Here is a 27,741-nt window from a genome sequence, read left to right as displayed (position 1 = left end):
GGCTTTCTCATGTAACTGTTCAGGCAAACACTAAGATACCTACTTGGGCATTCGCCCTTCTTCCTGGGTTTAAGAATAGGAACGCAAATAAAGGAAGAAAGTATCAGAACGGTATTTTTGGAAATCGATGGACGCGACATTATCTTACAAAAAGACGTTATCTCTTCCATTTTGTTTATGGAATTGAGGGAAGTTGTCCGATCTTGTTGCAAGTAACCCTCTGTGACTCCGTTATCATTCAAGATACAGATGTCTGCGTAAAAAATACGCCGATGGGCCAAACATTATGATCACTTGCTTAATAACCTCTTTGCCCCCTCTAAAACGTAATACTGCAGTGATACCGCGTCGCGCAGCCCCGTCACGTCTTGGGCAGGTTCCAGAGGTAGGTGCCACCAAATACACTAGTGGCCATTAAAATTGCTACACCAAGAAGAAATGCAGATGATAAACGGGTATTTATTGGACAAATATATTATACTAGAACTGAAATGTGATTATATTTTCACGCAATTTGGGTGCATAGATCCTGAGAAATCAGTACCAAGAACAACCACCTCTGGCCGTAATAACGGCCTTGATACGCCTGGGCATTGAGTCACACAGAGCTTGGATATCGCGTACAGGTACAGCTGCCCATGCAGCTTCAACACGATACCACAGTTCATCAAGAGTAGTGACTGGCGTATTGTGACGAGCCAGTTGCTCGGCCACCATTGACCAGACGTTTTCAATTGGTGAGAGATCTGGAGAATGTGCTGGCCAGGACAGCAGTCGAACATTTTCTGTATCCAGAAAAGCCAGAACAGGACCTGCAACATGCGGTCGTGCATTATCCTGCTGAAATGTAGGGTTTCGCAGGGATCGAATGAAGAGTCTTAAATGTAACGACCACTGTTCAAAGTGCCGTCAATGCGAACAAGAGGTGACCGAGACGTGTAACCAATGTCACCCCATACCATCACGCCGGGTGATACGCCAGTATGGCGATGACGAATACACGCTCCCTTGATGTCGCCAAACACGGATGCGACCATCATGATGCTGTAAACAGAACCTGGATTCATCCGAAAAAATGACGTTTTACCATTCGTGCACCCAGTTTGTAGTTGAGTACAGCATCTCAGGCGCTCCTGTCTGTGATGCAGTGTCAACGGTAACCGCAGCCATGGTCTCCGAGCTGATAGTCCATGCTGCTGCAAACGTCGTCGTTCTGTTCGTGCAAATGGTTGTTATCTTGCAAACGTCCCCATCTGTTGACTCAGGGATCGAGACGTGGCTGCACGATTCGTTACAGCCATGGGGATAAGATGCCTGTCATCTCGACTGCTAGTGATACGAGCTCGATGGGATTCAGCACGGCGTACCGTATTACCCTCCTGAACACACCGATTCCATATTCTGCTAACAGTCATTGGTACTCGACCAACGCGAGCAGCAATGTCGCGATACTATAAACCGCAACCGCAATAGGCTACAATCCGACCCTTATCAAAGTCGGAAACGTGACGGTACGCGTTTCTCCTCCTTACACGAGGCATTACAACGTTTCACCAGGCAACGCCGTTTAACTGCTGTTTGTGTATGAGAAATCGGTTGGAAACTGTCCTAATGTCAGCATGTTGTAGATGTCGCCACCGGTGCCAACCTTGTGTGAATACTCGGAAAAGCTATTAATTTGCATATCACAGCATCTTCTTCCTGTCGGTTAAATTTCGCGTCTGTAGCACGTCATCTTCGTGGTGTAGCAATTTTAATGGCCAGTCGTGTATCTATGTGCAGGTCACGCAATTCCATTAAGTTATGGGCCAATGTACTGTGAGAGCCGAGCTGGTGGCCCAACCCATACGTCTCCCCAAGGGTCAGACAAGGCGAATTTGATGGCTCACGTGAGTTTATTATCACGCTACTCAAACAATTGTAGCACTGTTCTGACCTTGTGATAAGAACAGCTATCGATATGAGGAGAGACACCAAGTACGAAGGGATGATGCAGGTAATCCACATTAGCATTGACATATCCACAGCTGTCATGGTGCTTTGAATCACTATCATAGGTCCCAAATATCCAATGTGGCACACTGGCCACCAGTGAGCAGGGCGGCGACGTGTGGGCCTGTGGGCTGTGGCCCAGTGGCGGGTAGGGTCCAGATGGGGCTGGAACCCGAAGAGATGGTGTGGCCCCTGGTGAGGGCGTCGGCACTGCTTGGACTGGAACAAACAGGACGGCCGGCAGCGTGTGCGCTGGCAGTGTTACGTTACATCGGATTAAACTTAAGATTCAAAAATGAGACGATTCTCGTGGGTGTGGAACATGTCAGAAAGGATCACATAAAAAGCATAGACAATTGAATATAATACTCACTTCCCCAGTCGTTTGTCAGCAGATTGTCAAAATATGTAGCTGAAACCAAGTTTATAATGGTTGCTGGAAACTTATTGAAGATGTGAGGTCTGGAAGATTGGACCTCTTTTTGGACAAAGGTAACTAATTTCAGATCTGTATGTAGATTGTTCTTAACCCTAATATTGAAACTATGTTTTGAGCTATTGATTGATGCAGACATATTACTTGCAACAAATTACATTAAGTAATAAACATTCTGAGAGGCAGTGATTAGAATATCCAGTTCCTTGAACAGGTTCTTACATGATGTTCTTGAATTTGCACCACAAATGACTCTTGTTACAAGCTATTGCTCTCTACATTCTTTTACTCAGGTTGATGAGTTACCCCAGAATACAAAGTGATATGACATAGTAGAATGCAAGTAAGCAAAGTAAGCAAGTTTTTTGTATTTATATCTCTTACGTCTGACATCATATCTACTGCAAATACAGACTTGTTTAGGCGCCTCGCCAATTTTATGTTATGCCTTTCCCAACTGAATTTGTTGTCGAGTTGTAATCACAGAAATTTAACACTGTCAGTCTCTTTTATCTACATGTCTTCATATGCTATACGCATGCAGGACGAAATCTCTTACAGGTTCTGAACTGCATATAGTGCATCCTTCTGAGCTGGTGGCGAGGACGCTGAGGGTCTGGAACCCAAAGAGGCGCCAGGATCAGCGGCGAGTTTGCCTGTAGGGTAAGAGCAGGTGGTGCAAGTGCTGGTGGCGCCACAGCAGGAGGTGCTGCAGTTGTAGGTACCGGATCGGGAGGCCCCAGATTGGGGGTGGAGGGCTAGACACCGGATCGTTAGGGGCCATATTGGAGGGCGCTGAACTGGGAGACACCAGATCGTCTGTGGCTGGATAGGAGGGGGCCGAATCGGGAGGCGCCAGATTGGGAGGGGCCAGGTTGGGGGACCTGGATAGAGAGGTGTTGGAAAAGTAGGCACCAGAACAGGAGTAACCAAAGCCGGAGTCTCACAGCAGGAGGAACTGGAATGGGTGGCATGGAAGCACAGGGCACCACGGATGGTGTCGCTGAAGCAGATGGCGCTGGAGCCAGTGGCACTGAACCAGGTGGTCCTGCAATCAGTGGGCCATGCTGTGCAGGACTGGCACGTCCCATGGCAGAGGAGCGTTCAGGGACACAGGCAGGGCCATGGGCAGGGGGCGCCAGGGGAAGAAGGCACGGGGCCTGCAGCAGCAAGGTAGCGTCAGAGGAAGTAGTGCCGGTGGCAGAGAGGCCAGAAGTTGATGGGCAGGAGCATAGGCAGGGGGCACCAGGGGAAGAGGGCACCGGGGTGTGCAGCAGCAAGGCAGAGCCAGGGGGAGCAGTGCTGGTGGCAGGTGTGTTAGAGGCAGAGAGGCAGCAGATGGTCGAGACAGACACAATGCGAAGAGCAGAAACGTGAAGCAAGTGGCTAGTATAGCAAGAAAAGTCGGCTATGAATCTAATGCGTTGTCAGACTCTGGAGAGAGTGCACATAGCTGTGTCCTGTGCAGGGGAAGCATTGAGATGGTGAGGTGGCGTCCAATTAGCTCAGCGGTGTGGAGCAAGTGCAGAGTGTGAAGCAGAAACTATGCTTTCTTGCTAGTTGCACGTGGGAGCAGTGTCACCAAACAAAGCTGAATCAAGTGAGTGACATCTTGTGTCAAATGATGTAACTGCTGAGCCCATGGCTTGCAAACCTGCAAGAGCAATAAATCTGGGGTGGATGTAGCTATGGAAAATGGGCAAGCGCGACTGATGGCAAAAGCACAAAAGATCGTCCAGTATGGACAGGAAGCAAGAGAAGCAGAGAAACAGCACAAGCAATTCATCAGAACAAAGGAATGAAGCTGCACTAGTACAGTGTGCCCACACAGACAAAATGGTTCAAATGGCTCTGAGTACTATGAGACTTAACTTCCAAGGTCATCAGTCCCCTAGAACTTATACCTATTTAAACATAACCAACTAAGGACATCACACGCATCTATGCCCGAGGCAGGATTCGAACCTGCTACTGTAGCGGTCGTGCGGTTCCAGACAGAAGCGCGTAGAACCGCTCGGCCACTACGGCCGACCCCACACAGACAAGTCAAATTCCTGCTCAGTGGGGGAAACAAGAAAAACAAAGAAGAATAGGACGTAGACTCATGGAAAACGAGAGAGCAAAAAAAAGTGCGCACACACAAAGTAAAGGATGCCATCTAAAAGTACAACAACGGCCATTGGACGCTGGAATGTGGGGAAGAGGAACAAAAACTCTGTGGGAGGTACAAAAATAAACTATCTGGTTGAGCACAAGAAACTAGGGATCAAGTTCTGGAAAAAGATCAGTCATCACTGAGACGAGAGCAGTACAGAAAAAAAGAAGCGATCATCTCATGCCCCTTTAGTACCCTATAGGGGGCGATGCAGGTTACAAGAAGACAAACGTGCCCAGGTTGCTAAGAACTTTATAGCTTCACTACTGATGCAGAGAATATAGCCTAACGATATATTCAATACAATAACAGTTCTTGAAACTACAAGATGAGTTCACAGTCTGTCAGTACAGAAACACTTCCACAGGAAAAGTCCCTTTATGCTGCACTAGCGTGACGTTGAAGTCACGAAGTGCAACTCGCACACTCGCAGACTGACTGGCGAGCTGTTGGGTGACGTCTTATAACGCTGTATGGTGGAGGAATGTTGCAACGTCGTGCTTCTAACACATGGCCTGCGGAGGCGAGCTAGCGTTGGAAACAGAGCTGCTGTGGCGCCACCGGGTACCGCAGCAGCTGTCGCAGACAGGAGGCGCAGACAGGAGTTGTGGGTACCTCGACAGAGTGACAACCCACGGCACTCTGTTGTGTGCCTAGTGGATGGATCATATGGTACCTGCCAAGACATTACAACTGTCTTTACCCTTTGATGTAGGTGATAGGTAAGGATGCTGCAGATCCACCATCTACTGTCGATGATATCTTGTCATCTGTGCACTTTGTGTTTCTAACACACAGTGCTTTCCTGCTACGGAGCCCCATGGTCAACAATGTACGCTGAACAGTGTACTGCAAAACACTTGTGACTGCACCAGCATTGTACTCTGTCGTCAAATCTCGCACTGATAGCCACCTATCGTACTTAACAGAGTGGGCTAGCCTCTGACTTCCATGTTCTGTGATAAGGAGTAGATGTTCAGCATCTTGTCAGCTACTTGTGGTTCCACCGTTCAGTAACCACGTTTCATTTATGCTCGTGCCAGTACCATGAGAGTAACTATTTCACCATTTCTGATATTCCCAGGTGCCTGGTCATGACAATCTCCCCTTGTCAAGGCCACTTATGTCAGTGGGGTGGTCCATATCGTAGCTAAAACGATTCCTCATTCGGCTCTGCTCCACTTTTCTACTATCCTTGCAATGTCAAGTGCCTGCAACTCAGTCTCAGGGTGGACAGTGGTCAAAATGTTTTGCTGCGTACAGTGTATACAGCTTAATACTCCATCGAAGAACAGAGTGCGAAATAGGCGCGAAACGAGACGCTTTTTCTAAATCTACATAAAGGGCTTTCCATACCATATAATTTTTGGGGGGAAAGTTTTGAACAGCAATAACTGGAAGTGAAAAGTGTACGGAAAATGGTAAAGGCAAGAAGAAAATGCTAGTGTCTGAAAGCTGTCGCTATAGAAGAATGATGAGGATTAGATGGGGAAACAGGAAAGTACTGAACCAAATTGGCAAGACAGAAACTTCATGGCAGAACTTGACTGAAAGAAGACATAGATCAATAAGAGACATCCTGGGGATTTAATTAATGGCTAATTTGATAACAGACGGTTGTGTAGACGGTAAAAAAAATGGTTCTGAGCACTATGGGACTTAACATCTGAGGTCATCATTCCCCTAGAACTTAGAACTACTTATACCTAACTAACCAAAGGACCCCACACACATCCATGCCCGAGGCAAAATTCGAACCTGCGACCGTAGCAGTCGCGAGGTTCCGGACTGAAGCGCCTAGACCCGCTCGGCCACCGCGGCCGACCTGTAGACGGTAAAAATTGTGGAGGAAGACTAAGGCTTGGCTACAGTAATAGGTCCAAATTTATGTGCGGTACAATTGTGAAACAGATATGAAAAGACTTACATAAGATAAAATGACGTGGAGAGCTACTACAACGGGAGGCTTTCAGATCTGATCATCATTTGGGACTATTGGACGTATTTATAGTATCCAATCCATCTCAAAGCCGACGTGAGTCAATAAAATAAACTTCCAAGTTTTGAAAGTTGCACCAGTATTACCACGGAACACATGTATAAGCATTTCCTTTCTAAGGGCCTTAGCTCATATACGCCCGGTTTATAATGAAAAGGTGCACCAGATGATAGTGGAGGCCAATGCGTCTGGCCCTGTAACGAACATCACTCTTCCACTATCGAATTTAAAGTCATGGTTTCAGAATTGGGCTGATGAAGAATAGTCAGTGGTCTGCGCCTATCGGTCTATCATGAAGAACGATTTTATGCTCTGATCCAATCTATAATTAGAGCTCTCCCTGGGTTCGGATATTTCAAATGAGCGAAAAGCTAATAACTACCCTGGTAAAATGTATATCAAAGACAGTTTCACTTTCTTTCCATTTAGACTGATGGGTGGATATAGACCTCTTGGCAAGTGTCAAAAGAAAGAAGAAGGAAAGGTGAACCATCTACTGTTTCCCAACGAGTTTTTCTGACTGCAGCGATAGTACTCTCCAGACTCTTGTGGAAATGACTCTCAGCAAGTACACAGATATCACTGTTTCAGGAAGAAATCCGAATAATTAAATTCCTCTTTTTGATTTTACATTGGCCAATGACGTGTGATAAAAAATTTGATTGTGTTGTCAGTCCTACATTAAAACATCAGTCTTCCAGTGCAGATCCTTAAAACTCTTTAGAGATTTCTTTTTGAATTTTTTTTTCGATTACAGATGGTGTCAAGGTTGGATTCTCTTGATGTTCGTTGTACGCCTATGTGGATACTGCAAGATAATCTCAAATTAATATGCAGATACTCTGCGAAGTTTCATCTGAAACACTTACGTAGATTCTTTTACATGCATTGGCTGACAAAGAAGTGAAACACGCAGCAGGGGAGAAGGAAACGAAATGAGGATAAGTGATGTAACTTCAATAAGGATAAATGATATAACTTGAATGATTGCAGTGTTGACTCAAATATACAAAGAACTTGACTCACTTATCAGTATGACGCTGCACACTCTCTGGCCTGTATGTACACACTAACTACACTCATGTACATAAATTAAGGATTATGCTGATACATGGTGAAACAACGCTCTGGTGGGCGGTTTGCTGGTTTAAATGGCCATGCGGTGCATTTGACCTGCGGTCGTCGCACGGTGGCGCTGGCAGCAGTCCACATACGCAGAGGCGTGTTGGTGCATGTCAGAGTACGATGGAGCGAGTAAGTGTGCAGACGTTACCAGACGTGCTAATGGTGACGCAAAGAACTCATATTGATGACGTTATGAGGGTACACGACCCTCAGTGTGCCTCAAACTGTAATCTGAAGATAATGACAATGACTCCAGTAGACAGGAAACGTGTCCAGGCGCTACAGGTTCAATTGGCTCTGAGTACTATGGGACTTAACATCTGAGGTCATCAGTCCCCTAGACTTAGAACTACTTAAACCTAACTAACCTAAGGACATCACACACATCCATGCCCGAGGCAGGATTCAAACCAGGCGCTACAGTACGGGACGTCCACAGTGTACAACACCACAAGAAGACAGCAGACGGCCACGGAGTACTGCAGGTAGCCTTGCTCGGGACCTTACCGCAGCCACTGGCACAGTTGTCTCCAGACACACAGTCTACAGATGACTGAACAGACATGGTTTATTCGCCCGGAGACCTGCAAGGTGCATTCCACTGACCCCTGGTCACAGGAGAGAACGTAAAGCCTGGTGTCAAGAACACAGTACATAGTCACTAGAACAGTGGTCCCAGGTTTTGTTCACAGACGAGTCCAGGTATGGTCTGAACAGTGATTCTCGCCGGTTTTTCATCTGGCGTGAACCAGAAACCAGATACCAACCCCTTAATGTCCTTGAAAGGGACCTATAAGGAGGTCGTGGTTTGATGGTGTGGGGTGAGGTTATGATTGATGCACGTACACCCTGCATGTCTTTGACAGAGGAACTGTAATAGTTCAGGTATATCGGGACGTCATTTTGCACCAGTATGTACGTCTTTTCAGGGGTGCAGTGGGTCCCACCTTCCTCCTGATGGATGATAATGCACTGCCCCACCGAGCCTCCATCGTGGAGCAGTACCTTGAAACAGAAAATATGAGGCGAATGGAGTGCCCTGCCTGTTCTCCAGACATAAACTCCATCAAGCACGTCTGGGATGCTCTCGGTCCATGTATTTCTGCACGTCTCCAAACCACTATGACACTTCAGGAGCTCCGACAGACACTGGGGCAAGAATGGGAGGCTATACCCCAGCAGCTGCTCGACCACCTGGTCCAGAGTATGCCAACCCGTAGTGCGGCCTGTGTACGTGTGCATAGTGATCATATCCCATACTGATATCGGGGTACATGCGCAGGAAACAGTGGCATTTTGTAATACATGTGTTTCGGGGCGGTTTTCTCAACTTATCACCAATACCGTGGGCTTAGAGATCTCTGTCATGTGTGTTCCCTATGTGCCTATGCTATTAGCGCCAGTTTTGTATAGTGCCAGGTTGTGTGGCACCACATTCTGGAATTATCCTTAATTTATGAGCATGAGTGTAATTTACTTAGCTTTTCTTGTAGAATTGGCTCCAGTTCTTCTTGTCTAGGGGTCTGACCCTTGAAGCTGAAAATATCACATTTCAGGTACTCACAGTTGGATTGATCTCAATAAATTTGAAGATTGTTGTTGCAGAATTTTTGTTGTTTCGTTAATATATTTTGTCACATTTTAGTATATCATACAGTCTTTTAATTTTTCACATTAACAAATTCGAAATTACATTGTTCGCACAAAATACAAAAATACGTCCGATCACATCAGAGGTATGCTTACTGCTGTCTTACTCAGCGGAAATAGTAATATTCCAAAGGGTTTACAATTTTTCTTGATAAATGAATTTCTATTATTTTCTGTTACATTATTACTTTCGCCTACTATTTCATAACTGAATCCAGAAATAAACATAGTAACCAGTATAGTATTGCGTAATTAATAATAAAATTTTAAGTGTGCCAACAGTTTGTAATTTCAAATGTTTCTAAAAAATAATTTAACTGTATATTCAGGACTAGTACTTATCGGTTGTAACATCGAAACTAATACATTTTATAAAGTAATTTATTTTCATATATTTTAGCTTGAAATATAACATACTGTGTATCAAATTGCGTGAAAGGTTTCAGGAAAGCAACTGAGATAATACTGATTTGTCCAAAATACGAAATATAATACTGGTATCGACAACTACTAGAGAGGAAAAGTACTCGTAATGCTACAGGAGGATGTCTCGTTACTCTATGCAGTACAACATCAGTTCACTGTCATATGCGAATGCTCCAGAAATCTGGATATTGCCTGATTCGATCAGCTTGCCAAATGGAGACCCAAAACGAGGCCCCTTTCAAACACTGCCAGGTGCGGATAACGCTGTCTCTTACGAGTGTGCGGCATCTCTGTGTTCTTCGCAGTTACCGTCCAACACCTGACGCTTTTCACGCCTCTTATGTAACCTACCACGCCTGGTAACGGTACTAAACATGAATAACACTAACACATTTTGGAGGTTATTCTACGTTTCTCAGAAATTCCAGCTCCAGTCATTCACAAACACGCTGTTATTGCGTAAGACCATTAAGTTCCATTAGCATCAGACCATATCTTCTGGTTGCATCCTTTTTTTATCTAACAGTGAATTTTACATTATATCACCAACCGACACAGGTGTCATTAAAACACTTACATTGACAATGGGATACAGCACTTAGAGGTACACTACCGGCCATTAAAATTGCTACGCCACGAAGATGACGTGATACAGAAGCGAAATTTTACCGACAGTAAAAGGACGTTGTAATATGTAAATGATTAGCTTTTCAGAGCATTCACACAAGGTGACACCTACAACGTGCTGACATACACAAGGTGACACCTACAACGTGCTGACATGAGAAAAGTTACCAACCGATTTCTCATACACGAACAACAGTTGGCCGGCGTTGCCTGGTAAAACGTTGTTGTGATGCCTCGTGTAAGGTGGAGAAATGCGTACCATCACGTTTCCGACTTTGATAAAGGTCGGATTGTAGCCTCTCGCGATTGCGGGTTATCGTATCGCGACATTGCTGCTCGCGTTGGTCGAGATCCAATGACTGTTAGCAGAATATGGAATCGGTGGGTGCAGGTGGGTAATACGGAACGCCGTGCTGGATCCCAACGGCCTCGTATCACTAGCAGTCGAGATGACAGGCATCTTATCCGCATGGCTGTAACGGATCGTGCAGCCACATCTCGATACCTGAGGCGACAGATGGGGACGTTTGCAAGACAACAACCATCTTCACGAACAGTTCGACGACGTTTTTACCAGCATGGACTATCAGCTCGGAGACCATGGCTGCGGTTACCCTAGACGCTGCACCACAGACAGGAACGTCTGCGATGGTGTACTCAACGACGAACCTGGGTGCACGAATGGCAAAAGGTGATTTTTTCGGATGAATCCAGGTTCTGTTTACAGCATCATGATGTTCGTATACGTGTTTCGAGACATCGCGGTGAACGCACATTGTAAGCGTATATTCGTCATCGCTATCTACATCTACATCTACATCTACATCCATACTCCGCAAGCCACCTGACGGTGTGTGGCGGAGGGTACCCTGAGTACCTCTATCGGTTCTCCCTTCTATTCCAGTCTCGTATTGTACGTGGAAAGAAGGATTGTCGGTATGCTTCTGTGTGGGCTCTAATCTCTCTGATTTTATCCTCATGGTCTCTTCGCGAGATATACGTAGGAGAGAGCAATATACTGCTTGACTCTTCGGTGAAGGTATGTTCTCTAAACTTTAACAAAAGCCCGTACCGAGCTATACTGGCGTATCACCCGGCGTGATGGTTTGGGGTGCCACTGATTACGCGTCTCGGTCACCTCTTGTTCGCATTAACAGCACTTTGAACAGTAGACGTTACATTTCTGATGTGTTACGACCCCTCATTCGATCCCTGCGAAATCCTACATTTCAGCAGGACAATGCACGACCGCATGTTGCAGGTCCTGTACGGGCCTTTCTGGATAGAGAAAATGTTCCACTGCTATCCTGGCCAGCACATTCTACAGATCTCTCACCAACGGAAAACATCTGGTCAATGGTGGCCGAGCAACTGGCTCGTCACAATACGCCAGTCACTACTCTTGATGAACTGTGGTATCGTGTTGAAGCTGCATGGGCAGCTGTACCTGTACACGCCATTCCCAGGCGTATCAAGGTCGTTATTACGGCCAGAGGTGGTTGTTCTGGGTACTGATCTCTCAGGATCTATGCACCCAAATTGCGTGAAAATGTAATCACATGTCAGTTCTAGTATAATATATTTGTCCAATGAATACCCGTTTATCATCTGCATTTGTTCTTGGTGTAGCAATTTTAATTTCCAGTAGTGTAGCTATAACAAATGTAGTGGAAAGCAGTAGTAGACATGATAGGGGGAAAAAAACTGAATTTATACTGTGTATTTTACAACGTTTTGACAGTTTCAAATTTGAATAACACACAAACTAATCGTGAAATAAATTGAAAATTTTACACTAGGTGCAATATTTATTCAACTTACTTATGAAATACTACTTCAGACAAATGTCAACTATTTGCGGTTGCCCAATACTCGGGGCATTTGACCTAGTTTCTGGATATATATTTCATAATCACTGGAGGAATTCCAAAAACGTCATTGTGGATTCGATTTTTTTTAACTGCTGCAAGCTTCTCGGCCGCTCGGTTCACCGTTGTGACACGTTTCTGTAATGAACTACACGAGCTTTCCTGTGAACTGCTATACACACGTTCAATGTTCTCGGGAGTGCACCCATTTTCCGAGCGCCGGCTGATTTCCGATTCGCTGCACTGGCAGTTGCACGAAAGTTTATTACCCAGTTCAGTATTGTCCCACGAAAAGCAATTAAATATCGCGACTGACTCTTGAAATGCTTACGAAACCCACGTTGCCCGCTCATGACAGATTCGCCATAGCAAAAATAGAAGTCCACCGGAAAGCACGATGTGGTTACTGACGTGTACGTGGAATGAGACTTCGAACTCTGCACTGCTAATAGACCGCCCTACCGCCGCTGTGTCTTGTTTTTGGCGAGCGTTTTTAAAATTTGAAATCGTCTAAAGATTGTGAAACATCCTGTATTATGTCATGAGAAGTAGTGCAACGAAGGCAGATTGCAATCAGGCAGACTTAAGCTAAGAGCAATCCCAGCAATAGACGTGAGAGAACCAGTAGAAGAAGAAGACGGAGAGGAGGAGATGAAAACGCGAATAATGAAGAGAGAAAGGCTACTCCACAAAGTAGAAAAAACGGAGTAAATAAAAAGTTTTCTTAAGTTCACGTTAGCACAGTCACAAGCGACATCAAGCAGAGGTGGTGATATAACTATGCAGCAGAAAGAAACAATCAAGTTCGTCAGGGACATGAGTACGCATTGCTACTTCGGCACCATCTGCCAGGCACAAGTTTCACATTCAGCAGAACGTCCACTGAGAGGGACAGACAGAAATACACTACGTGATCAAAAGTATCCGGACACCTCCAAAAATATACGTTTTTCGTATTAGGTGCATTGTGCTGCATCCTACTGTCAGGTACTCCGTATCAGCGACCTCAGTAGTCATTAGAGATCGCGAGGCAGCAGAATGGGACGCTCCATGGAATTTACGAACTTCGAACGTGGTCAGGTGATTGGGTATCACTTGTATCATACGTCTGTACGTGAGATTTCCACGCTCCTAAACACCCCCAGGTCCACTGTTTTCGATGTGATAGCGATGGGGAAACGTGAAGGGACGCGTACTACACAAAAGCGTAGAGGCCAACCTCGTCTGTTGACTGACAGAGACTGCCGACAGTTGAAGGTTGTAATGTGTAATAGGCAGACTCTATCCAGACCATCACACAGGAATTCCAAACTGCATCAAGATCCATTGCAAGCACGATGATAGTTAGGCGGGAGGTGAGAGAACTTGGATTTGATGATCGAGCGGCTGCTCATAAGCCACACATCACTCCGGTAAATGCTAAACGTGTAAGGAGCGTCAACATTGGACGACTGGACAATGGGAAAACGTTGTGTGGAGCGACGAATCACAGTACACGATGTGGCGATCCGATGGCAGGGCGTGGGTATGGCGAATGCCCAGTGAACGTCATCTGCCAGCGTGTGTAGTGCCAACAGTAAAATTCGGAGGCGGTAGTGTTATCGTGTTGTCATGCTTTTCATGGAGGCGGCTTCCACCCCTTGTTTTGCATGGCACTATCACAGCGCATACATCGATCTTTTAAGCAACTTCTTGCTTTCCACTGTTGAAGAGCAATTCATGGTTGGCGACTGCATCTTTCTACACGATCGAGAACCTGTTCATAATGCAGGACCTGTGCCGGCGTGGTTACACGATAATAACATTGTTGTAATGGACTGGTCTGCACAGAGTCCTGACCTGAATCCTATAGAACACCTTTGGGATGTTTTGGAACGCCGACTTCGTGCCAGGCCCCACCGACCAACATCGATACCTCTCCTCAGTGCAGCACACATTGAAGAATGAGCTGCCATTCCCCAAGAAACCTTCCAGCAACTGCGAAATTGGAAGTGTCATCAAGGCTAAGGGTGGACCAACACCATATAGAATTCCATTTTCAGCCAGGTGTCCAGATACTTTTGATCACATAGTGTATATTCGTTAGCTCTTGTTACGTGAAACAACAAGCTGTACCTCGTATGCAATAACACCTATCAGAGATTTGACAGTGCAGTTGATAGCTGTGCACTAGTAAAGAAGCACGTCAAATTCGGTCATAACGCACAGAGCCTCACGTCATCGTCTCCTTACCATCTCCAGTTCCTGATCATCGCTGCAGGCACTTTCAGATGCCAAGGACCCACCTCTCTCATGGGCCAGGATCAGTCGACTACACGACTTGCGGCAGCGCTGTACTTCCCAATGGGTCACTGGGTGTCATTGCTATCTTTCGGAGCGATACTGAAGATGCTCTGACTCAGTGTGAGGGCATAATATCACGCTACAGCCCGCAAGACCTTGGCCAAACTGCTGCTGTAGCAGCCTTGACTAACAGTACAGCAGAGTCACCAGTAGGAGTCAGCGGAATCCCTCCATGACATTGGTTCGAGGCATCAGCAGAGGATGACAAGAAGACACAGAATTGTACGTCTGAATGAATAAATATTAACTTGCTAAACATTTTTATTAGCATCAAAAATGCTCTGCAGGTTCCACATCATCATCCCGACAACGCAGAAGTGTCTCCACTCGACAGGGGGAAAGAAAGTGGTTTAACTGGTTGAGAAACGGAGGGAGGCGGAAGCGTAACTGCTAGGTCGTGCAAACAGTTCCTTTGCTATTTAATAGGGAGAAAACTGGCCCAGTCCGTCATTTCTTAGCAGCAAGTTATGACGTTGATGAAAGGAAATGCTTCAGCTTTTCCTTAAACCCAACAGGGCATTGAATTGCGTGCTGAGTACTGAGTAGCTTGTTCCAGAAACTGGCAGCTGCAGCAGAGATGTAGTTTACAAACTTTTTGTTATGGATGGGCTCAGCTGGGATACTGGGTAAGTGTGGACGTGTGTCGCATTTGTGAAGAGATGGTGGGTGCCTGATCTCTGACGTAAGGCATTGGGGTGTGTGCATACTAAAGAGCGATGAAATAGACATAACCACACTAGAAAGAACGACCTTCCTCCATAACTACTTAACTTGAAATAACACTTACGTGTTCCATTGATGCACAAAGGTTTAGTGTTTAGTGTGTCAGATTTATTATGTAGCGTTGACAGGTTAATCTGTAACGTTCTGCAATGGCCCTTGAGCATAACCTATGATATCTAAAGTTCATCCAGACTAAACATAAACCCAAATCGGATAAAGTAAACATTTAGACACTGATTTAATAGTAACATAAGATTAATTTTTTGTGAAAATATTACCGTGTTAATTTCGAGGACATATATATGTCACAGTAGCTGAAAAAAATTGTTGATGTAGCACTCATTATCACTAGAAAAATACAGAGTAACTCTGTGATGATGTTACGAACTTTCAAGTATGATGGAGAAGACTAAACGTATCAATTTCAGGTAAGGGACCCTGGCCCGGAAACGACCGAGTCGAAAGTTGTAAGAGGAAATGGATCGGACACTTCTGACAATGGAATATATGTACCGGTGCTGTTGTTGCTAAGATTGTTCGGTTGGTTATTTTAGAAGTGGTGTTATAAACCGAAGCAAGAAAAGAAGTCCAATAAACAAGGGCTCTAAACACAAAACTTAAGACCTATGAGCACTTGTTCATCTTCGAAACTGTGAAAAACATCTCTTCTATTGAACAAGTACTCATAGCTCTTAAGTTATGCATTTTAGAGTCCATATCTAACAGACTGTTTTTCTTCTTTCGACCCATACTACCTCCTCCAAAAATGTGATAACCAAAGAGCTTACAGTATAATATATTTGTTTTACAGTATGGAATATAAACAAGTGTTGATAGTTCTTAAGCTATGCATTTTAGATCCCATGTGTACTGGACATTTTTTCTTGTTTCGTGCGTATTATTACTTCCGAAATTTCCTACCCTATAATCTTAGCAATAACAGTGCCGGTACATATATTCTAGTCAGAGGTATCACGACGAGTTTACCGGGCGAGGTGGCGCAGTGGTTAGCACACTGGACTCGCGTTCTGTCACCCTTATTTAGGTTTTCGCGATTTCCCTAAATCGCTTCAGGTAAATGCCGGGATGGTTCCTTTGAAAGGGCATGGCCGCCTTCCTCCCCCATCCTTCCTTAATCCGATGGGACCTATGACCTCGCTGTCTGGACCCCTCCCCCTAATCAACCAACGAACCAGCCTCGGCGAGTTTCGCTTAGAACTTTCGACTCCGTCGTTGCCGGACTAAGGTCCCTCAGCCAACATTAATACATCTATCCTTCCCCATCACCACTGAAAGTTACAACACAATCAAGAAAGCGCCCTCTATGAAGTCAGCCGTAATAATTTTTCAGATGAATAATATGCAGTCTTAATTTATAAAAACTGAACTGACAGAAATGGTAACTGCAGAAGTCTAGCAAAATGTTCTTAAATTGAAATGTAGCATTGAATGCCATATGGCATCGTATAGTGAATTGTGGAGTATGTATGTATGTAGATGACTCTGCTGTGAAAACAGAGTCATCTTCGTTGGGTTAGAGCCTACCCTTCCCCATATATAAACTACTGGCCATTAAAATTGCTACACCACGAAGATGACGTGCTACAGACACAAAATTTAACCGACAGGTTAAACAAATGATTAGCTTCTCAGAGCATTCATACAAAGTTGGCGCCGGTGGCGACACCTTCAACGTGCTGACATGAGGAAAGTTTTCAACCGATTTCTCATACACAAACAGCAGCTGGCTGGCGTTGTCTGGTGAAACGTTGTTGTGATGCCTCATGTAAGGAGGAGAAATGCGTACCATCACGTTTCCGTCTTTGATAAAGGTCGGATTGTAGCCTGTCGCGATTGCGGTTTATCGTATCGCGACATTGCTGCTCGCGTTGCTCGAGATCCAATGACTGTTAGCAGAATATGGAACCGGTGGGTTCAGGAGGGTAATACGGAACGCCGTGCTGGATCCCAACGGCCTCGTATCACTAGCATCTTATCCGCATGGCTGTAACGGATCGTGCAGCCACGTCTCGATCCCTGAGTCAACAGATGGGGAGTCTTGCAAGACAACAACCATCTTCATGAACAGTTCGACGACGTTTGCAGCAGAATGGACTATCAGCTCGGAGACCACGGCTGCGGTTACCCTTGACGCTGGATCCCAGGCAGGAGCGCCTACGATAGTGTACTCAACGACGAACCTGGGTGCCCGAATGGCAAAACGTCACTTCATTTTCGGATAAATCCAGTTTCTGTTTACAGCGTCATGATGGTCGCATCCGTGTTTGGAGACATCGGGGTGAACGCATGTTGGAAGCGTGTATTCGTCATCGCCATACTGGCGTATCATCCGGCATGATGGTATGGGTGCCATTGGTTACACGTCTCGGTCACCTCTTGTTCGCATTGACAGCACTTTGAACAATGGACGTTACATTTCAGATGTGTTACGACCCGTGGCTCTATACTTCATTCGATCCCTGCGAAAACCTACATTTCAGCAGGATAATGCACGATCGCATGTTGCAGGTCCTGTACGGCCTTTCTGGATACAGAAAATGTTCGACTGCTGCCCTGGCCACCACACTCTCCAGATATCTCACCAATTGAAAACGTCTGGTCAATGGTGGACGAGCAACTGGCTCGTCACAATACGCCAGTCACTACTCTTGGTGAACTGTGGTATCGTGTTGAAGCTGCATGGGCAGCTGTACCTGTACACGCCATCCAAGCTCTGTTTGACTCAATGCCCAGGCGTATCAAGGCCGTTATTACGGCCAGAAGTGGTTACGGCCTGATTTCTCAGGATTTATGCACCCAAATTGCGTGAAAATATAATCACATGTCAGTTCTAGTGTAATATATTTGTCCAATGAATACCAGTTTATCATCTGCATTTCTTCTTGGTGTAGCAATTTTAATGGCCAGTAGGGTTCTTTCTTACTAAAGGGGGTGCAAAACCTGGGTCTGAAAGCATATTTCCTCGTAACATATGACATGTCCAGGTATTTCTTTTCAACAAGCACAGATTTCTTGCAGCAATTTTGGGGTGCCAACCTATGGACGTGATTTATCGTGCATTATATTTTACCAAAATTTGCAGTAACAAATGCTGTGGTTGTAATTTTATAAGTAAAAGCGGTAGGACCCTAAATTAAGCAGTCAGGTTTTGAGCCCTGAGCTGTGGTCTCCGGTGTCCTGCTGGGCGGGTCGCGTGCCTACGTAAGCGTGACTGCCCGCGGCAGCGATGCCAATCACCGGAGAGCCCTTATCGTTGTGGGACTTTTACACGTTCACTCTGACCACACCGAGTATCGGTTTTAGGTTAAACTAAAAAAGTGTTTTTCTGTTGAAATCTGTACCGTCAACAAATACACTACTGGCCATTAAAATTGCTACACCAAGAAGAAATGCAGATGATAAGCGGGTATTCATTGGACAAATATATTACACTAGAACTGACATGTGATTACATTTTAACGCAATTTGGGTGCGTAAATCCTGAGAAATCAGGCAGTAACCACCTCTGTCCGTAATAACGGCCTTGATACGCCTGGGCATTGAGTCAAACAGAGCTTGGATGGAGCGTACAGGTACAGCTGCCCATGCAGCTTCAACATGATAGCACAGTTCACCAAGAGTAGTGACTGGCGTATTGTGACGAGCCAGTTGCTTGGCCACCATTGACCAGACGTTTTCAATTGGTGAGAGATCTGGAGAGTGTGGTGGCCAGGGCAGCAGTCGAACATTTTCTGTATCCAGAAAGGCCCACACAGGACCTGCAACATGCGGTCGTGCATTATCCTGCTGAAATGTAGGTTTTCGCAGGGATCGAATGAAAGGTAGAGCCACGGCTAGTAACACATCTGAAATGTAACGTCCACTGTTCAAAGTGCTGTCAAAATCGAACAAGAGGTGACCGAGACGTGTAACCAATGGCACCCCATACCATCACGCCGGGTGATACGCCAGTATTGCGATGACGAATACACGCTTCCTATGTGCGTTCACTGCTATGCCGCTAAACACGGATGCGACCATCATGATGCTGTAAACAGAACCTGGATTCATCCGAAAAAATGAAGTTTTGCCATTGGTGCACCCAGGTTCGTCGTTGAGTACACCACCGCAGGCGCTCCTGTCTATGATGTAGCGTCAAGGGTGATCGCAGCCATCGTCTCCGAGCTGATAGTATATGCTGCTGCAAACGTCGTCGAACTGTTCGTGCAGATGTTTGTTGTCTTGCAAACGTCCCCATCTGTTGACTCAGGGATCGTGAATTGGCTGCACGATCCATTACAGCCATGCGGATAAGATGCCTGTCATCTCGACTACTAGTGATACGAGGCCGTTGGGATCCAGCATGGCGTTCCGTATTGCCCTCCTGAACCCACCGATTCCATATTCTGCTAACAGTCCGACCAACGCGAGCAGCAATGTCGCGATACGACAAACCGCAATCGCGATAGGCTACAATCCGACCTTTGTCAAAGTCGGTTGGTTGGTTGGTTTTGGGGGAAGAGTCCAAACAGCGAGGTCATCGGTCTCATCGGAGTAAGAAAGGAAGTCGGCCGTGCCCTTTGAGAGGAACCATCCCGGCATTTGCCTGCAGCGATTTAGGGAAATCACGGGAAACCTAATTCAGGATGGCTGGACACGGGACTGAAGCGTCGTCCTCCCGAATGCGCGTCCAGTGTGCTAACCACTGCGCTACCTCGCTCGATATATCAAAGTCGGAAACATGATGGTACGCATTTCTCCTATTTACACTAGGCATCACAACAACGGTTCACCAGGCAACGCTGGTCAACTACTGTTTGTGTATGAGAAATCGGTTGGAAACTTTCCTCATGTCAGCACGTTGTAGGTGTCGCCACCGGCGCCAAACTTGTGTGAAAGCTCTGAAAAGCTAATCATTTGCATATCAGAAACATCTTCTTCCTGTCGTTCAAATTTCGCTTCTGATGCACGTCATCGTCGTGGTGTAGCAATTTTAATGGCCAGTAGTGTAGTCATTCACTTATCAGCAGGAAATATTTCGAGGCTTTTATCTATGCACTTGTTTCCAGAAACCAATAGTCACAGAACTGTGGAAATGTTTTCTGCAAATGGTCTCTGAGTTATTTGAACCAAACTCAGCATATTCAATTCTATACACAAAAAGACACAACGCAGACTATAAATTGAATGCTTGGAGAGGAGCAAGTAGCCTTCAAAAATTTATGAGAGTTAAAATCGTGAAAACAGATTTTAGAGCATCTTAAAAAATGTAGATCGGTCACATTTGCACTTTGCGTCATTGCAAGTCTGGGGGAGAAACCATGCATCAAATTTGTATACTTCACTTACTTTATTTCAATATTGTCCTATACATCACATGCTGTGGTAACTTATACAGAATAGATCTGTTTGAACCTTGCAGTCAGATTAATACCGTATGCCAGATTTGGATTCACAGCTCGACCCTTGCCCACTGCGCTACCCACACACGTATCAGTCCCTCCATTGTATCTATATTATACTTGAAGCAATACCTACTTCCAATTTTGAAACGTCACTGAAGTTCTCCTCAATACCTTGCCGGACTAGCACTCCTATAATAAAAAATATTGCAGAGAAAAGGTTTCGCCACTCATTGGCAGTGTTAATTTATCTGTTACAGTAAAGTGACAACAAGTCATAGGACGGCGATGCACAGATGACGGTAGTATCACGTACACGAGGTATAAAAGGGCAGTACATTGGAGGAGCCATCATTTGTACTCAGGTGAATCATTTGAACGGGTTCCTGACGTGATTACGGCCGCACGAAAGGAATTAACAGACTTTGAACGCGAAATGGTAGTTGGAGCCGGACGCATGGGACATTCCATTTTGGAAGTCGTTAGGGAATTCAGTATTCCGCGATCAACAGTGTCAGTAGTGTGTCGAGAAGAATTTCAGGAATTATCTCTCACCGTGGACAACGCAGTGACCGATGACCTTCACTTAACGACCGAGAGTAGAGGCGTCCGCGTAGTTGTTAGTGCTAACAGACAAACAATATTACGAGAAATGACCGCAGAAATCAATGTGGGACGTACGACGAACGTATCCGTTAGGACAGTGCGGCGAAATTTGGTGCTAATGGGCTATGGCAGCAAACGACCGGCGCAAATTGAAACGTCCCCTTAGAAAAATTATACAAGACTGACACACAATATTTTTTTAGCTCAACGCAATCTGACTTTCAGTAATCCCTACAAGAGAATGGCCATGACTAAATTAACCTATACGTTTCACAAATCACTTACCTCACAAAAATCTTCGTTACTCAAACTACTGCAATACAGCGAGCGCCACTACTGCCAGCTAAATAAAAGATTCGAACTAGTGAAGGCACTAACTAATGATAGGCATAGTTAGCAAATGAAAGATTTTGATGGAGAACAAACGATGTATTTACCTTACTAGGGTTCAAAAGTCATAATGTATATAGCAGTTCATGACATCCAGTCTTACAAATTTCAAAACTCCGCTATCTCTCTCCCCACATCCAGCACGGCTGGCGGCTCACCTCCAACTGCCAACGCTACGCGCTGTTAACAGCCAACAGCCCAACACTACAATGGCAGACAACAATGCAAACCAGCCACAGACTGCACACAGCACAACCAGTGATCTTCATACAGAGCGCTACATGGCGTTACCAATAAAAAAACCACACAGCCTACTTACATAGCCCCCATGCTCCCCACAAAAAATTTTACATATTGTTTTGGGCACTGGCCAATACATATTTGTTAAAATTTTTCCACAATTACAACAACAAAGAAATAAAATGCACACACTTATTGATACAATGTTGGTCAAAAGCTAAAATTTTCTCATAGTCCATAAAGACAGTCCGATCATTCATCATAATAGTAATTACAGTTTTTTTCACAAAGTCCCATTAGTAAAAGAAATTGCACACAGAAGTAGTGGATTTTCATGCAGTATTGAAGAAGTAGTGTTGTCCTTCCAACGGAAAGACAGTGCTGACTCTTGACATGCAGACAGCTAATGAGCCACAACAGAGCAAACCCAAAACAGAGTCAGTCGAAGCTTTGAAGAATATTGGTAGGTAGGTCGTCACAGAGCAGACCCACTGTAGTCCTGGTAGAGAGTATGGTATTGGTGGGCCACCAGAGGTGCAGACCCACTGCATTTCTTGTGGAAACAATGGTATTGGTGGGTCATCAAAGGTGTAGACCCACTGCAGTCCTTGTAGAAATAATGGTATTGGTGGGCCACCAGAGATGCAGACCCACTGTAGTTCTTATGGACTTGCTATATTGTCCGCAAGACACTTCGATGGTGATTGTGCACCTGCACAGTGACTGTGCAGGTGTACAATCACCATCGAAGTGTCTTGCGGACAATATAGCAAGTCCATAAACCACCACTTGTGCACTCACAAAGTTTTTTGAATTGTTCTTAGAACCAGCAATGCTGTTAACCAGTCCCTTGCTGAATTATCAACACATGTGCAAGCATTAACAGTCCCAACTTCTCACATACTGTGCATATATTATGACCAACAGAAACGTGTGCAGTGAAATGATACTTAATTTGAAGAACTGGTGTCTATACAATTATAAATTTACAACATAAGAATACAATTACAAAGGTACAAAATACATCGTTAAAGAGCATAACAGTACAGATAACATTTGTAGTAACTCAGGCTTTACAAAAGAATAGAAATAAACATATACATCAGTGTTACAGGAATTATGACATAAGTAAATACATAAAAGGTCTGAATAACTTTCGAAACATCAACTTCACACGTGAGCATTAGAACAAAACAGAATAAATAATGTGTAAACATCTTTAAAGTAAATAACATGTTATTAATGCAAATTATATTTGAGGATATCAGTATTCCTCATCATAGTGAATGTAGCTTAGTATTAGAAGAGAAAAAATTCTATTAAACAGTACACAGAGACAGGAAGAAAACAAATACACAAGGGTACACAAACACATAGCGGAATAATACAAAAGGAAAGACAGGGCTCGTGTTCAGTGTAACATTTGGTACTGCAGTCCAACCCAAAACTTCATTCCATAGGTATTTCATCTTATTTCAACATTTGTTTCCACCAAAACATCCTATCCAAGCATGCTTTCTGTACTTATATGTCATAATGTATATGTAATGTTCATGACATTCAGTCTTACAAATTTCAAAATTCCGCCATCTCTCTCCCCACATCCACCACGGCTGGCGGCTCACCTCCAACTGCCAACACTACGCGCTGTTAACAGCCAACAGCCCAACACTACAATGGCAGACAACAATGCAAACCAGCCACAGACTGCACACAGCACAGCCAGTGATCTTCATACAGAGCGCTAGGTGGCGTTACCAATAAAAAAAACCACACAGTCTACTTACAAAATGGCTTTGATAACGACATTGCCTGCATCGCCTCCCCTGGGCTCATGCCCATATCGGTTGGACCGTGGATGACTGGAAAACCGTGGCATGGTCAGATGAGCCCCAATTTCGGATGGTAAGAGCTGATGGTAGGGTTCGAGTGTGACGCAGACCCAACGAAGCCATGGACCCTAGTTGTCAACGAGGCACTGCGGAAGATGGTCGTGGTTCAAATGGTTCAAATGGCTCTGAGCACTATGGGACTTAACATCTTAGATCATCAGTCCCCTAGACTTAGAACTCCTTAAACCTAACTAATCTAAGGACATCACACACATCCATGCCCTAGGCAGGATTCGAACCTGCGACCGTAGAGGTCGCGCGGTTCCAGACTGAAGCGCCTTAGAACCGCTCTCCTACAACGGCCGGCCGATGGTCGTGGTCCATAATGGTTTGGGCTGTGTTCATATGAAATGGACTGGGTCCTCTGGTCCAACTCAGCCTATCATTCACTGTAAATCGTTATGTTCGACTACCTAGACACCATATGTGGTCATTCATTGACTTCATAGTGGCAAACAACGATGGATTTTTTATGGATGACGATGTGTTGTGTCATCGGCCCACAATTGTTCACTACTGCCTTGAAGAACATTCTGGACAATATGAGCGTATGATTTGGCTACCCGACGTCAATCCCAACAAAGATTTGTAGAACAAGATCAGTTTTTGCACTAAATACTGCACTAGGAACACTTCCGCAATTATGGACGGCTTTAGAGGCAACATAGTTTAATATTTCTGCAGTTGACTCTCAACGGCTTGTTATGTCCTTGCCACGTCGAGTTGCTGCACTAAGCTGGGCAAAGGAGGTCCGACACGATTTTAGGAGGTACCCCATAACTTTGGTCATCTCATTATATAATCTCTGTGTTCTGTGACACGCGCTGATCAAAGTTATATATGAGACATTCCGACTACACTATGTAATCGAACATGCCTATGAAATGCGGAACTGACCACCAGATTTCAGTATAATAGAAGGCGAGGAGTAGTGTATGGTCAGTACATAGGCAGTAACACCAGAACAGGTCCATCAGGAGGGCTCAGTGACTCGACTGTAGATTAGTGATTGGATGACATATGAGTAATAAAATTCACCAGACACATTTCAATACTTCTAAAGCTGCCCAAGCCGACTGATGGTGATTTGACTCTGAAGTGGAAACGCGAAAAAACAGCCACAGTTAAACCTATACCAGTCAGACACCAAGTACAAACGGACTGCGAGTGCCGAGCATATCGAAGGGTGGTTGTAAAGAACTGCGTTAAATCAGCAGAAGAATTCACTGGAACTAATCCTACCAAAGAGTCCTGCTAGCTCTAAGACTGGCCGTAAGAACTTCAGAAGAATGGAGAACAAACAGCTTCTTGTAAGCCACATGTGTATGTTGTCCATGCTAAGCGACTCTTCAGGTGGCATAAAGAGTGACGCCACTGGGCAGTGGACGACTAGAAACGAGTGATCTGGAGTGATAAATCACGCTTTATGCTGGGGTAATCTGACTGATGGTTTTGGGTTTGGCGAATGCTTGGATAACGTTATCTGCGTCACACGTAGTGCCAATGAATGATATACAGAGCAGATGGTATAACGATATGGTGGTGTTATTCGTCGTTATGGCGTGTTTCTCTTATTGTACTTAAGAAAACGGTAAATGTGTAATGGTACAAACACACTTTTAGCACTGAGTACTGTACACAGCAGAGGAACAGTTCGGAGACAATGATTTTATCAGTGCGTCAATGCACCCTATCAAACAGCAGCATCTGTGAGCGCATTATATGTGGGCAAGAGCATTCCTGATATGGATTAGCCTGCCCAGAGTCCCGATCCGGACCCAATGGAACATCTTTGAGATGAATTAGGTCTTGGACTTCTCTCCAGAACCCAGCATCTAACATCGCTGCTTTCTGTAGTTTTGGCTCTTGAGGAAGAATTGCCTGCCATTCCTCCACAGGCATTCAGTCATATCATTAAACGTTTCTCAAGCAGAGTTCAAACTATCGTTAAGGCGAAGGATGGATGCACTCCTTATTAACGTTCACTAGTAGGTGTCCGGATAGTTTTGATCAGATAGAGTTCATAGTTCCCGATGCTGTGATTGCTCACCAGGTCTTGTTGTCTTGTTATTGCCCAACATTGAACTGACGAATGGTTGGTTCAAAATGGCCTTATTACCGGTTATTCCAGTCCACGATGATCGACGGTGACCCCCGTCATTGTCACTTCGGTGTTCTCGGTAGCCTGTCAGGGCTTCTTTTTCCTGCAACTAGGGTAGTCACAGTACAGTCTCGACACAATACCAGCAATAATACTGCATACTGCATGCAGCATACTGTAACATCATGCATATGTACAAAACACGCACTGTCTCGATCAGTTGATTACGACAATGTATGACTTCCGAATACGGAACATGTACCAGCCACCCGTCTGGCAACTAATTATTAACACAGTAAGTAGACGGGAGGAATCGCCATGTAATTGTCTGTTTTAACGAAGGTCTACGGACTTTCCAATCACATATTCGGCACTATTTTTCGTATGTATAAGAATATCCAAATTCTATATTTGTGCCTAGATAATGTAGGAGTCAAAGAATCGATATAGACCATATCACAAAATATTAGCCGCCCGGAGTGGCCGAACGGTTCTAGGCGCTACAGTTTGGAACCGCGAGACCGCTATGGTCGTAGGTTCGAATCCTGCCTCGGGCATGGATGTTTGTGATGTCCTTAGGTTAGTTAGGTTTAAGCAGTTCTAAGTTCTAGGGGACTGATGACCTCAGCAGTTAAGTCCCATAGTGCTCAGAGCCATTTCAACCATTTGAACAAAATATTATTTCTTATGTATATTCAAGCTTATCTTTAGCACGTAAATATGCACATAAAATATACAGCAAAATCTGGGAATTATGTTAAGTTTACATAGACCACCTTGAGCACAAAAACAAAGCAAAGTGTAAGCAGCAGAGAACAAATATTCCAAATAAAAATAAAAATACAGGCCTTGACGTAGTGCTACACACACGGGCAACTGTTACAAGCAAAACCATTTGTATAGTACAGAGTCATGTCTGGCTTAACTTCTTTTACCGTTGACTAAAATTATTAGGTTTTAAGTGTTTTCCAGAAAGCCAGTTTCTCTGTCAGGCGATTGTAACTCCTACTTCTAAGAAAACATGTTCACGAGACACTGAATTCGTAACACTGAGTAAAATGAATTCTTGCCTGTTGGTATGCAGCACAAAAGCTGGTCTTCGTATCCACAAATTTTTCTACAGCAATCGATTCCGTGGAACTCGCTAGGTATCGTAAGTACTGGGATACCTCTGATAGATAGACAAATGTCATCTTCTCTGAGATGTAAACATGATATGTCATCTCACTGTGCACACCGAGAGAGGTGGCGCAGTGGTTAGCACACTGGACTCTTATTCGGGAGGACGACGGTTCAATCCCGCGTCCGGCCATCCTGATTTAGGTTTTCCATGATTTCCCTAAATCGCTGTAGGCAAATGCCGGGATGGTTCCTTTGAAAGGGCACGGCCGACTTCCTTCCCCGTCCTTCCCTAATCCGATGAGACCGATGACCTCGCTGTTTGGTCTCTTCCCCCAAACAACTCAACCCAACCCCTCATTGCGTACGCTGATCTCAAAGTTAATGAGATGGTAGATTAAAATAATGATGGAGAGAAGGAATCAGATGGAAACATATGTAGATGGATTAAAAGCTTTATTAAAGTCAGACTGTTCAAAATCACACTGTGGTCTGAGATTGGAACCGTGAGATATTTGAATTTTAACTGAACATAATGATCCGAAATCACGGTAGTCAGTAGTGGATGCAAGCAACCACTGTCGCCCAGGAAGGCGTAGATGCTGGCAAAGACTGTACGTCAGCATGGTGGGAATTCACAGACTAAA

This window comes from Schistocerca gregaria, chromosome 4 (genome assembly GCF_023897955.1).
Source record: "Schistocerca gregaria isolate iqSchGreg1 chromosome 4, iqSchGreg1.2, whole genome shotgun sequence".
NCBI lineage: Eukaryota > Metazoa > Arthropoda > Insecta > Orthoptera > Acrididae > Schistocerca > Schistocerca gregaria.
The sequence above is the reverse complement of the archived record's forward strand: the minus strand, read 5'-3'. Positions refer to the sequence as shown.